Raw genomic sequence first — 10,918 nt, 5'->3', positions numbered from 1 at the left:
CTTACAAGTATTGCATATGCATGGATGTTGTTTTGTCGTTTTGTTCCATTTGCCCTCTTATTGCCTATTTTCTTAAAAAGAATTATAGCCTAAGGCAAAATATTTTGAAAAATATGAGGGTTTGAGAGAGGTCACTCACATCAGTCCCAATTGGTGTTTATTTGGATCTTATTCAAGTTGGGACTTGATTGGGAACAGGCAGCGCGGAGGAACATTGAAGATTTGCTGGAAAAGAGTGACCGGAACGCTGCACCGGACTCTGCTAGTCCAGCGTCCGGTTAGTTCACAGGAGGTGAACAGAAGCTGAAGGAGTGACCGGACTCTGCTGTTTGAGCGTCCGGTCAGGAAGGGTTCCAGCGTCCGGTCGATCTACATGGCAGTTAAAGGCAACTAACCGGACTCTGGCTGCGTCCGGTCATGGACCACCGGACGCGTCCAGTCATGATTCTAGAGGAATTGGACCTCTCTAGAATCGACTGGACGTTGGGTGGTAGCGTCTGTCGCTACCACCGGAGCGTCCGGTCAGTTGATATCGTGCAGCATCAGGTCTCTTTCCTGTTTTTTCATTTCTGATCCGCTGGGGGGCACTATATAATGTCGCGTGCCCTTGACCTAACCGCCAGTCATCGCCGTACACCCATGCCCCAAGCCAAACACCTGCCGCTGCCCGCATGCACGCTGCCGAGCCCTACTTGCCTCTGTCCACATCGTCATGCCTCCTCCACCGCCGTGCCAGCGCTAGCTCGCACGCACGCCATAGCCCACCCTGCTGCTCCCATGCCTCCAGCACCTCTGTTTCCTAGTGCCGTCGTCCCACATCGTGGGCTACGCCGCCTGTGATCTAGAGCTGCCTCTCTATCGTCCATTGCCTCGCTTGTAACCTAAATCGATTTCAAAGCATTGTTCTCCATTGCATCTAGGTCTATCGATTAACTACTCAACCCTAGCCGAGTCGGTGGTTCCCCATGGGTCGCTTCCCCTCTTCTCGTTCATCGGTTCGTCAGGTAGCAAGCCAGTCATTTCTATTTCGCATCTAAATTGCTTGCTCTAATAGGGTTTCGCATCTATTAGATATATCGTATTTACTTGTATATCCATCTATTCCATCGTGCAGCGAGTCAGTGTACCGTTGAGGTGTCAGGTGCAGTTATCAGTCAACTCGGAGCCAAGCTCGCGAGTACGGATTGAGGCCAAGCCTCAAAAGTGTCAGTGGATAGTTGATCTTATCAGCGGCTAGTTTCTCTTGTCAGATCAGATGGCTCACACCAAGAACGTTGGTGGTGGTCCAGGGGATGAGGATCGGAGGCCCCCGCCTCGCCTAGCCTGTAGGACCTAAAGGCAAGGCGACAAAGCAGGTTGTATCAAAGAAGCGCAAGTACCCTAATGCAGAGACAGCTGATAGCAGCAGCAGTTGCTGAGGCCACAGAGCAGTGCTGAGAGAGGAGGTGCCCATAGTGGAGTTGTCATTGCAGATCATCTGGCACCAGACGCGCAGGGCAGACTTGAGCAGATTGAGCGTCTTCATGGTAGTCCAGCTAGGACTGTCATGATGGTAGGACGACGTCTTCCCGTTGTGGATCCTCAGCCTCAGGGGGAGTCATAGGAGGAGTCACAGCAGCAGCCCCCACCAGCAGAGCCGCAGCCAGCTCAGGAGACATAGGAGGGACAGCAGTCACAGCAGCCTCAGGAGGGTGAGGAGGGCCAGCAGGCCGAGGAGACCAAGCAGGCACCCCAGCCACTGCTACGCCGCTCTGGTCGTTCCCGTGTTCTAGTCTCACCAAGGCCGCCTGACTCAGCGGAGGGGATCTCGTCCACCGCCTAGACCACAGGGTCCGCCTCCTAGTGACCCATCTTGACTTGAGGGCCGCCATGGCCAAGTAGGTCCGACAGCTGAGGTTTGTAGAGTTTGAGGTGTGGTTTCCTCCGAGGAGGGATGAGAGAGCAGCAGAGGGTTTCTATACACCGCTCCAGGAAGACTTCTACAATGCATATCTGAACAGTGGGGCTAGTCTTCCGATCTTAGAGAGTCTGCAGTATTGAGGCTATTGTGGCAGCAGCTCGGAGAGCATATCCGCCCCTACTTATCATATTTGTCGGGGCTGACAGATCTGATTGGCCGGACAGGATTGTATGTACCATCTTGGGTTCGGTAGTTCTATGCTTCGCTCTACGTTGACCCGCAGCATAACTTCATACACTTTGCATTCAGAGGCAGAGACTACAGGGTGATGAGTTTTAGGGCCAGGGAGATACTGAGGCTACAGGAGCAGCCTGTCAGGTTACATGAGGTATGTTATGGACAGCAAGAGCCTCCCAGGCGTCCTCATGGTAGGTTTGGTGCCCCCTACTAGATCTTGTGCGACATTGCTTCAAGGAGCCCTTTGGTGAGGGGTCGAGGAGGAACCCCAGTGACCTTACTCCTACAGCTCGAGTGCTAGAGGCTATCATTAGGAGGACACTACTTCCCAGGTTGGGATACAGAGAGGGCTTGACTCGCCTCCAGCTTTGGCTCCTCAATGCCCTGATGCAGCAGACAGTGTTCGATATTTGGGATCTTCTTCTGTCTGAGATGGAGGACACGATAGCTGAGGGCTTCAAGGGTCGCAGGCAGCTTCCATATGCACATTGGATCACATTCCTGATGCTCAAGGCTAGTGCAAGTTAGGACACCAGAGATGGTTGTCGAGTACAGAGGTGCCACCATAGAGTTTCTAGCTTATAACATGGCATAGAGGATCAGGCATAGCACACCACAGGCACCCACTCAGCCTTGCCATTGTCCAGATGTACCAGAGTCCGTAGCTCAGCAGGACGAGATTATCAGAGGCTATAGCAGCTACTGAGGAGGAGCAGCTTGAGGCTCAGCAGGAGAGGAGCGAGTCCTAGTGACAGTTCTGATGACGACTACCTGCCTATTCCTCATATGCCTCCATGCAGACATGATGCAGAGGTCGGTAGTTCTAGCTCAGCTCCACCTACACCGTAGACGGACCCCGCTTTGATTGCTATTCTTGAGCGGATGCAGCAGGATCAGGCATGACAGGCTCAGGAGACCGCTGCCAACTTTGCACAGTTTTAGGCTCGTCAGGACGAGTTCTAGCGACAGCAGCAGGTCCTCCAGCAGCAGCAGCAGCAGATGCATCAGCAGCAGTTACTCATGCAGCAGCAGCTTATGGGATTTATGCAGCATGTAGTAACAGCACTTGGGGCTCCACAGTCACAGCCTTCACCCCTGCTTGCTCAGCCTAGCCACCACTACGACGACTCCAGCAGTATAGCCCAGTGGGCTTCAGAGTCAGGGACAGCCTCCAGCTCTGTTTGCTTCTCCCACAGTACAGGTGTCCCAGTGGTTATCCTCGCCAGTGGTAGCCCCGCAGTTCACACCATATCATACGGGCTTCACACCGGATCAGTCACCCTCGCTATTTGTGCCTGACACGTCAGTCTCCTAGGAGTCTTGGAGCATCTTTTAGCGAGTTGACAGGCATGCCTACACCGCCACATATGCATGCTGCCGGTCCTTCTACAGCAGCTCCAGTCATCAGTGACTACTCAGAGGCTCCCTTCGTCTGTCGCATCTTAGATCCTATGATAGATATACTAGCAGCATCACAGGCAGCACCTGCCCTAGCTCAGACCCAGACCGCTTCAGCGATGCTTCCAGCCACAGAGGGTCAGTCTAGTACAGAGCTCAGGGTCAGATGATGATGGCGCCCAGTTTCAGCTTGCTCCGCGTACCTCAGCGTCCGGCTCGTCCGCTGCAGCCCCGCCGACCGACCCTTAGGTTTTGGTGTTTGACGCCAAAGGGGGAGAGGGTTCGAGTATGTAGGACTCAGGGGGAGCGACTTTTAGGGGGAGTCTAGTTAGCTATTAGTCTATTATATACATTTGGAGTTTTATTTGTGTGATACACTATTACTTTATGCATTCGTGTGTTTAATTTCATGCATACTATTATATCTATGTGATAGTGATATCTACGTGATTGTGATATATGACATGTGTGCTCTCTACTTTGAATTCCTTATATGTCATATCACTTGTGTTATGCTCATTTGCCTTTGCTTCCGCGTTTATACTCCGATGCAAATGAGCTTTATTACTTGTACTCATGCTTAATTTCATATCCTTTGAGTACATCATGTTGGCTTGGGTCATATAAGCTTGCCTAACACTTTTGTTCTTATTGACAAAAGCTTATATGAACCAAGCATGTCAAAAACCTCACTCTTTCACATACTCGAGGTGGTATTGTCATCAATCACCAAAAAGGGGGAGATTGAAAGCATCTAGGCCCCTAGTTGGGTTTCGGTGATTAATGACAATACAAGATTACTATGACTAACGTGTGTTTTGCAGAGGCAATTAAGTTAGGTCATGGTAATGGGGATCGATTGGGCAATCGAGGTGGTCATGCCCCTACGATGGAAATCGTTTCGGTTTTCAAAGGATGGACGACAAGGTTAAGGATGACTAGTTCTAAGTGTCGATTGGAGTTGGAGATGACACTTAGAGTAGTTTAGGACTTTGTTTTTCCTTTGGCCGTACTATTAAGGGGGGTATGGACTGGGTAGCTTGACCTAGATGAGTCTAGTGAGTTAGGTGTGGTGCACACTTGTTAAACTAGCACTAGGTAGCTCCTACAATAGCCTAATGATCCTATGGAGCAAACTTCATTCACATATGATTCGAGAGTTGGAAGTGAATGGAGGGTCAAATGCTGACCGGACGCTGGCTCCGGTGCGACCGGACGCTGGCCGTAGGGTCCGTCAGTCATTTGACCAGGTGATTGCGTTCGGTGCGACCGGACGCTGGAGTGGTCAAGTGACCGGACGCTGAGAGGCAGCAGTTCCGGTCGACTCCAGTAAGGTTCCAGAGAAGGAAATCTACGACCGAGACATGTCCGGTCAGTACTGACTGGACCCTAGGGGTTCAGCGTCCGGTCGAGTATAGTAAGCATCCAGTGAGGGTTTAATGCGACCGGACGTGTCCGGTCAGTGGTGATCGGACCCTGCCAGCGTTCGGTCAACACTTAACACTAGGTGTGCGGGTTGAACTGACCGGAGCGTTCGGTCACCCCGCAGAGGCACATAACGGTTTGTTTTTCAGGCTGCCTTATAAATAGAAGCTCCACTCGTGTGTGGAGTCACTTTTGCTCATTCCAACAGCTGAGAAACATGTTTGTGAGTGCCAAGAAGAGCAAGGTCCTAGTGAGGTGATTGAGATTTGAGAATCCAAGAGAGTAGCCTCATTAGTGAATCAAGAGTAGCAAAGTGTGCATCCACCGTTCTCATTAGGCTTCGCGTGGTCAAGTGAGAGTTCGTGCTTGTTACTCTTGGTGATCGCCATCACCTAGATGGCTTGGTGGTGATTGGGAGCTTGGTGATCACCCGGCGGAGCTTGTGGGTGACCCAACTCAAGTTGTGAGCGGTTTTGGGTGATTCGCCGCGACTGGAGTGTCGAAGAATCAACCCGTAGAGAGCACTTGATCCTTGCGCGGATCAAGGGGGAGCTACACCCTTGCGCGGGTGCTCCAACGAGGACTAGTGGGGAGTAGCGACTCTCCGATACCTCGGCAAAACATCGCCGCATTCCTCTCTCTCCATTTACTTTGAGCATTTACTTTGAGCAATTCAATACTCGTTCTTACATTCATAGAATTGACATGCTAGAGTAAGTTTAGAACATAGGTTGCAAGTCCTTTGTGCGTTAGATTATTAGAAACACTTTTCTAGGCACAAGGGGTTAATTGGGCTAACCGTAGGATTCGATTATTGCAAGAAAATTTAGAATTAGCCCAATTCAACCCCCCCCCTCTTGGGCATCTTGATCCTTTCAATATGAATGGTGGAAATATTCGTTTAGGAAATTATAGAAGGTTCACCAGTCTCACCATGTATAACCTGCACATCTTTTATTTGGCACCACTGATGTTCTCAAGAAGCAGCCACTTTTTAATTTTAGGTCTGCATGCTGGAAATACTAAAATTAAGGGCCAACCTCATTGAGTCATCTTGCTTGATCTTTGCCAATTGTTTCCTTCCATGCATGATTATTGTTTCCTTCCATGCATGTGGCCTTAGGTGATCGATTTGTTTCCTTCAAAGTAGACGGGGATCGCAGGGATGATAGTTTCTTTTTCTATCGTGCGGGGTATTCGCATGGCCGGAAGGGAGGAGTCTTGCTTGATCTTTGCCAATTGTTTCCTTCTATACATGATTATTGTTTCCTTCCATGCATGTGGCCTCAAGTGATCGATTTGTTTCCTTCAAGGCAGACGGGGATCACAGGAATGACAGTTTCTTTTTCTATCACGTGGGGTATCGCATGGCCGGAAGGGAGGAGCGACCCAAAAAAAAACCGCACCAAAAAATAGTCTTAGTTTTAGTCTTTTTAGTTATAGAAGATTATTGTAAATGGGATGTGCCTAAATTTCAGCTTTCTTTGAGATGATAATTATTGCATATATTTTATACCAGAATTGTAGCTTTAAGTTCGTTGTAATTTATGTAGGCATGTTCTACAACTTTTTGTTCTGAGAAGAAAAAACATGTTAGACAAAATTCACAAACCCGACAAAATCTAATCTATGTTGGCACGAAGATAACTAACATTTTACAATTGTTTTTATAGTCAGACAAGAACAAAAAAAGTGATATTTTATGATATAAAGATAAATAACAAATCACAAAAATAACAAATTAATTGTACTAATTGGTTGTACCAAAGTGTTGCATTAAATCATCTTAAAATCTAGACATCTGAAATATATGAAAATTGCAGTTTTTATAATTACCTTCGAAAGGATCAAGATGCCCAAAAGGAGTGGTGAATTGGACTAATTCTAAAATTCTTTGCAATAATTAAACCCTGCACTTAGCCCACTTCACCCCTTGTGCCTAGAATGTATTCCTATTGTTCTACCTGCACAAAAGTTTAGCACCCTAGGTTGCAATCCTACTCTAGCATGACAATTCTAAGAATATAAAGACAAGAATTAAATTGCTCAAATATAAATGCTTAAAGTAAAGGGAGGATAAGGAACACGGCGATGTTTTGCTGAGGTATCAGAGAGTCGCTACTCTCCACTAGTCCTCGTTGGAGCACCCGCGCAAGGGTGTAGCTCCCCCTTAATCTGCGCAAGGATCAAGTGCTCTCTACGGGCTGATTCTTCGACACTCCGTCGCGGTGAATCACCCACAACCGCTCACAACTTAAGTTGGGTCATCTACAAGCTCCATCGGATGATCACCAAACTCTCGATCACCACCAAGCCATCTAGATGATGGCGATCACCAAGAGTAACAAGCACAAACTCTCACTTGACCACAATAAGCCTAATAAGAAGGTTGGATGCACACTTACTACTCTCCTTGCACTAATGAGGCCAGAATCTTGGATTCTCAAATCTCAATCACCTTACTAGACTCTTGCTCTCATTAGCACTCTCAAGGGTGTTTCTCAGCTAAACACATGGGCAAGAAACCTCCCTTAGATGAATAGAGAAAATATTTATACCCTCATTCAAAATGAACCGTTAGGAGGTTGAGTTAGCACTCTGCGTGGTGACCGGATGCTCCGGTCAGTTATTCCCACCACAGAGCTATTAAGTTGTGACCGGACTTTGACCAGCGTTCGGTCAGCACTGACCGGACACGTCTGGTCACAAAAACTACTCTCTGGAACCTTACTGATGTTGACCGAATGTTGGTACTCAGAGTCCGGTCACTTCATTGTTCAGCGTTCGGTCAGCAACCGGATCCTGACCAGCGTCCGGTCAGCACTGACCGGACGTGTTCGATCAGGAAACTCCCTCTTTGGAACCTCCCTGGAGTTGACCAGACTCTGGCACCCAGCGTTTGATCACTTTTCACTCAGCGTCCGGTCGCAACCAGATGGCTCCAGTTGATCAAATGAACTGACCGGACTCACCCTTCAGCGTCCGGTCACAACCAGACTAGCGTCCAGTCAGTCATTTGACCCTCTATTCACTTCCAACTCGAAATCATATGTGAATGAAGTTTGCTCCAATAGATCTTAGGGCTACTCTTAAGCTACCTAGTGCTAGATTTGACAAGTGTGCACCACACCTAACCAATAGACTCACCTAAGTCAAGCTACTAGTCCATACCCCCTTAATAGTACAGCCAAAGGAAAAACAAAGTCCTAAACTACTCTAAGTGTCTCTTCAACACCAAACGACACTTAGAACTAGTCCATCCTTAACCTTGTCGTCCATCCTTTGAAAACCAAAACGATTTCCATCGTAGGGGCATGACAACCATGATTGCCCAATCAATTGCCATTACCATGACCTAGCTTAATTGCCTCTGCAAAGCACATGTTAGTCATAGTAATCTCGTATTGTCATTAATCACCGAAACCGAACTAGGGGCCTCGATGCTTTCAACCTTAGGTACTAATTTTCGCCCCCATTTATCAGTTCATTGACCTCCTATTAAATCTACAAATCCTTGAGTAAAACATTATATGGATCACAAGAAAATTCACGATATGTAATAACATTGATCTCAATAACTCTAGCGATGTTCTGGACTAGATTCATCCCTAAATTGGTCACATCTCACAAAATGAGATCCCAACAGTGATAGAAATGCGGATAAATCAAGAACTGAATGCGGAGAAATCAAGATGATTAGCTAAATAACTTGCATCATTTATGTCCAGGAGACGTGTCGTTTATCCCAATAAACACACATCAAGGAGTATCGTTAGTTAATTATTAAAGCAAGCCGTGAAATTTAACTCGAGCTACCTTGGTGTTGTCGTCTCCATCGATCGAGCGATCCTTCACAAATCGTGAACCCCGATGTTTTAAGGAGCAGAGAGGGAGTGATGCTACCCATGATGGAGGGACATGTGGCCGTGATATGTGTCGCAGTGGCTGCGCTGGCCCTCACCGCCGCCGCGCTGGGGATTGTTGGCGAGGCAACAACCAAGTCCGAGGCAACACGCGCGCGCACGCTTCCCTTTAATTTGGCCGTTGCAGATGGGTAACTGACTGATGATTGACTCACAAACACCGGAGGACACCGACGTTCGGGTGCGGCGTCACGGCGGCAGCCTCGCTGCTGACGGGCCAGGTCATCCTCACCGCCGCTGCCGAGTGCTAGGGCCACTGAAGGGCAAGGTTCGACCACTGACGCGCCAAGGTCGCCTTATCTCTACTCTCATGGTAAGTAGCACAAACATTGAACACACCCTTTGTTATTGGTTCCTCGAAGTTTGTAATTTGGAACAGGCGTCGTCGCTGCACTCTGATAGAGCAGGCGTGCACAGGTTTCTAGCAATACTGGCGGCGAGTGCGTTCCTTGTCGGTGCTCTCAAGAACCAAAGCGGAGAGCGGCGGCCCATGGAGGGTGTCACGACGTTGTACAGGTGCACCGTTCTCATGGTCGGCGTGTTCACCGGCGGCTCACTCTTCTCTGTCGCCGTGGCGGTAGTCGGGATTGCCTCCTATGTCGCCCATGAGGCGGCGGCATGCTTCGGTCTGCTACAACCACCAGCACTGTCCGAGACCGAGGGCCCTCGTCAAGGAGACTTTGGCATTTCACCTGTTGTCAAAAAATGGTTTCGCACTTTTATCATCCCGCAAAGTGGTTTCGTTCGTTTACCATTATGAGACTAATGTAACCCGCTAAAATACATTTTAGGTAGTTTTAATTCATGGAAAAAAAGAAAACATGTCGTTCCGCTTCTACCTCTGCCTGCTTTCTGTCCTGCTTCAGCGACGGCTCCGTCAGCGTCGCGGCGGCTGCCGCCTCCGTCTCCGGCCGTGGCGTGCTCGACCGGGCGCTGTAGGCGGCAACCACCAGCATGTACAGGGCATTGCTTTCCTTGGGCAAGGAGATGCTTGTCCGAGTGACATGGACCCAGAGCGTGGCCGGAGCGCTTGGCATCGCGGTCACCTTCAACAATGGTGGCGCCAACTCCTCCGACGCGCCAAAGCCGTCGCTGCCGCCGGCAAGGACACGGCCTGTCCTGCTGCTGCACAAGAGGCGAGGGAGCCGGTCGCTGGTCACCGGCACTAGGATGGCCGTCAGCGTGCACTGGGACACCGCGTTGGCCAAGTATGCCTCGGGGTCGTCGTCCCCGGAGCCCAAACGCGACTACTGCCTCACCGTCGTGGCCGACGTCGAGCTCACGCTCCTCCTCGGCTCCGGCGGCATGGCACGCGAGCTTTCCCATCGCCTCAGCCTCACCCCGGGCGGCGCGCTCCTCGTCAGCCGACGCGAGCAGCTGCGGTGCATGGCGGCGGCACATGTCACTCGCTGCAGGTTCCGGGAGGGCGGGGACGAGCACGAGGTGGCCATGCACATGTGCCGGGGTGGGGGCGAGGCAGAGCTGCGATCACCATCGACGACGAGAAGGTGGCTAAGGTGCGGCGGGTGGGCTGGGGGTTCGGTGGCCGGGGTGGTAGCGCGGGCTCGGGGGCAGCAGGGGTAGAAGTGGAATGACGTGTTTTCTTTTTTCCATGAATTAAAACTACCCAAAATTTATTTTAGCGGGTTACACCAGTCTCATAATGGCAAATGAGCGAAACCACTTTGCAGGATGATAAAAGTGCGAAACCAGTTTTTGATGATGGGTGAAATGCCAAAGTCTCCTCGTCAAGGCAGTCATTTTGTGATGCGTGTGGATCGACCACGGCTCATGCTTTTTTTCGAGAAATGCTAAATAGAACTGGGCTCTTTATTTTTTGGATTAAGTTCACTTTTGGCCCCTCAACTATTATGTTGGTCTAATTTGAACCCTTAACTACAAAACCGTCTAATACTGGTACCCCAAATGTCAAAACCGTTCACTTTTAGCACCTGGCGCGGGGACAAAGCTGTTTTGACTAACGTTGAGCGGTTTTGACCATGTGCAGGAGCATGCCAGCCCAGGAGGGTAGGCC

General features: G+C 49.7%; 2 pseudogenes; both read left to right on the top strand.

Moving 5' to 3' along the window:
• Window positions 1-8,856: 8,856 nt before the first annotated feature.
• On the top strand, window positions 8,857-9,643 carry LOC136507449 (uncharacterized; annotated as a pseudogene).
• A 44-nt stretch (window positions 9,644-9,687) lies between these two features.
• LOC136507448 (uncharacterized) lies at window positions 9,688-10,478 on the top strand (annotated as a pseudogene).
• The last annotated feature ends 440 nt before the right edge of the window (window positions 10,479-10,918 follow it).

Source organism: Miscanthus floridulus, chromosome 15 (genome assembly GCF_019320115.1).
Source record: "Miscanthus floridulus cultivar M001 chromosome 15, ASM1932011v1, whole genome shotgun sequence".
NCBI lineage: Eukaryota > Viridiplantae > Streptophyta > Magnoliopsida > Poales > Poaceae > Miscanthus > Miscanthus floridulus.
The sequence above is the reverse complement of the archived record's forward strand: the minus strand, read 5'-3'. Positions and strand labels throughout refer to the sequence as shown.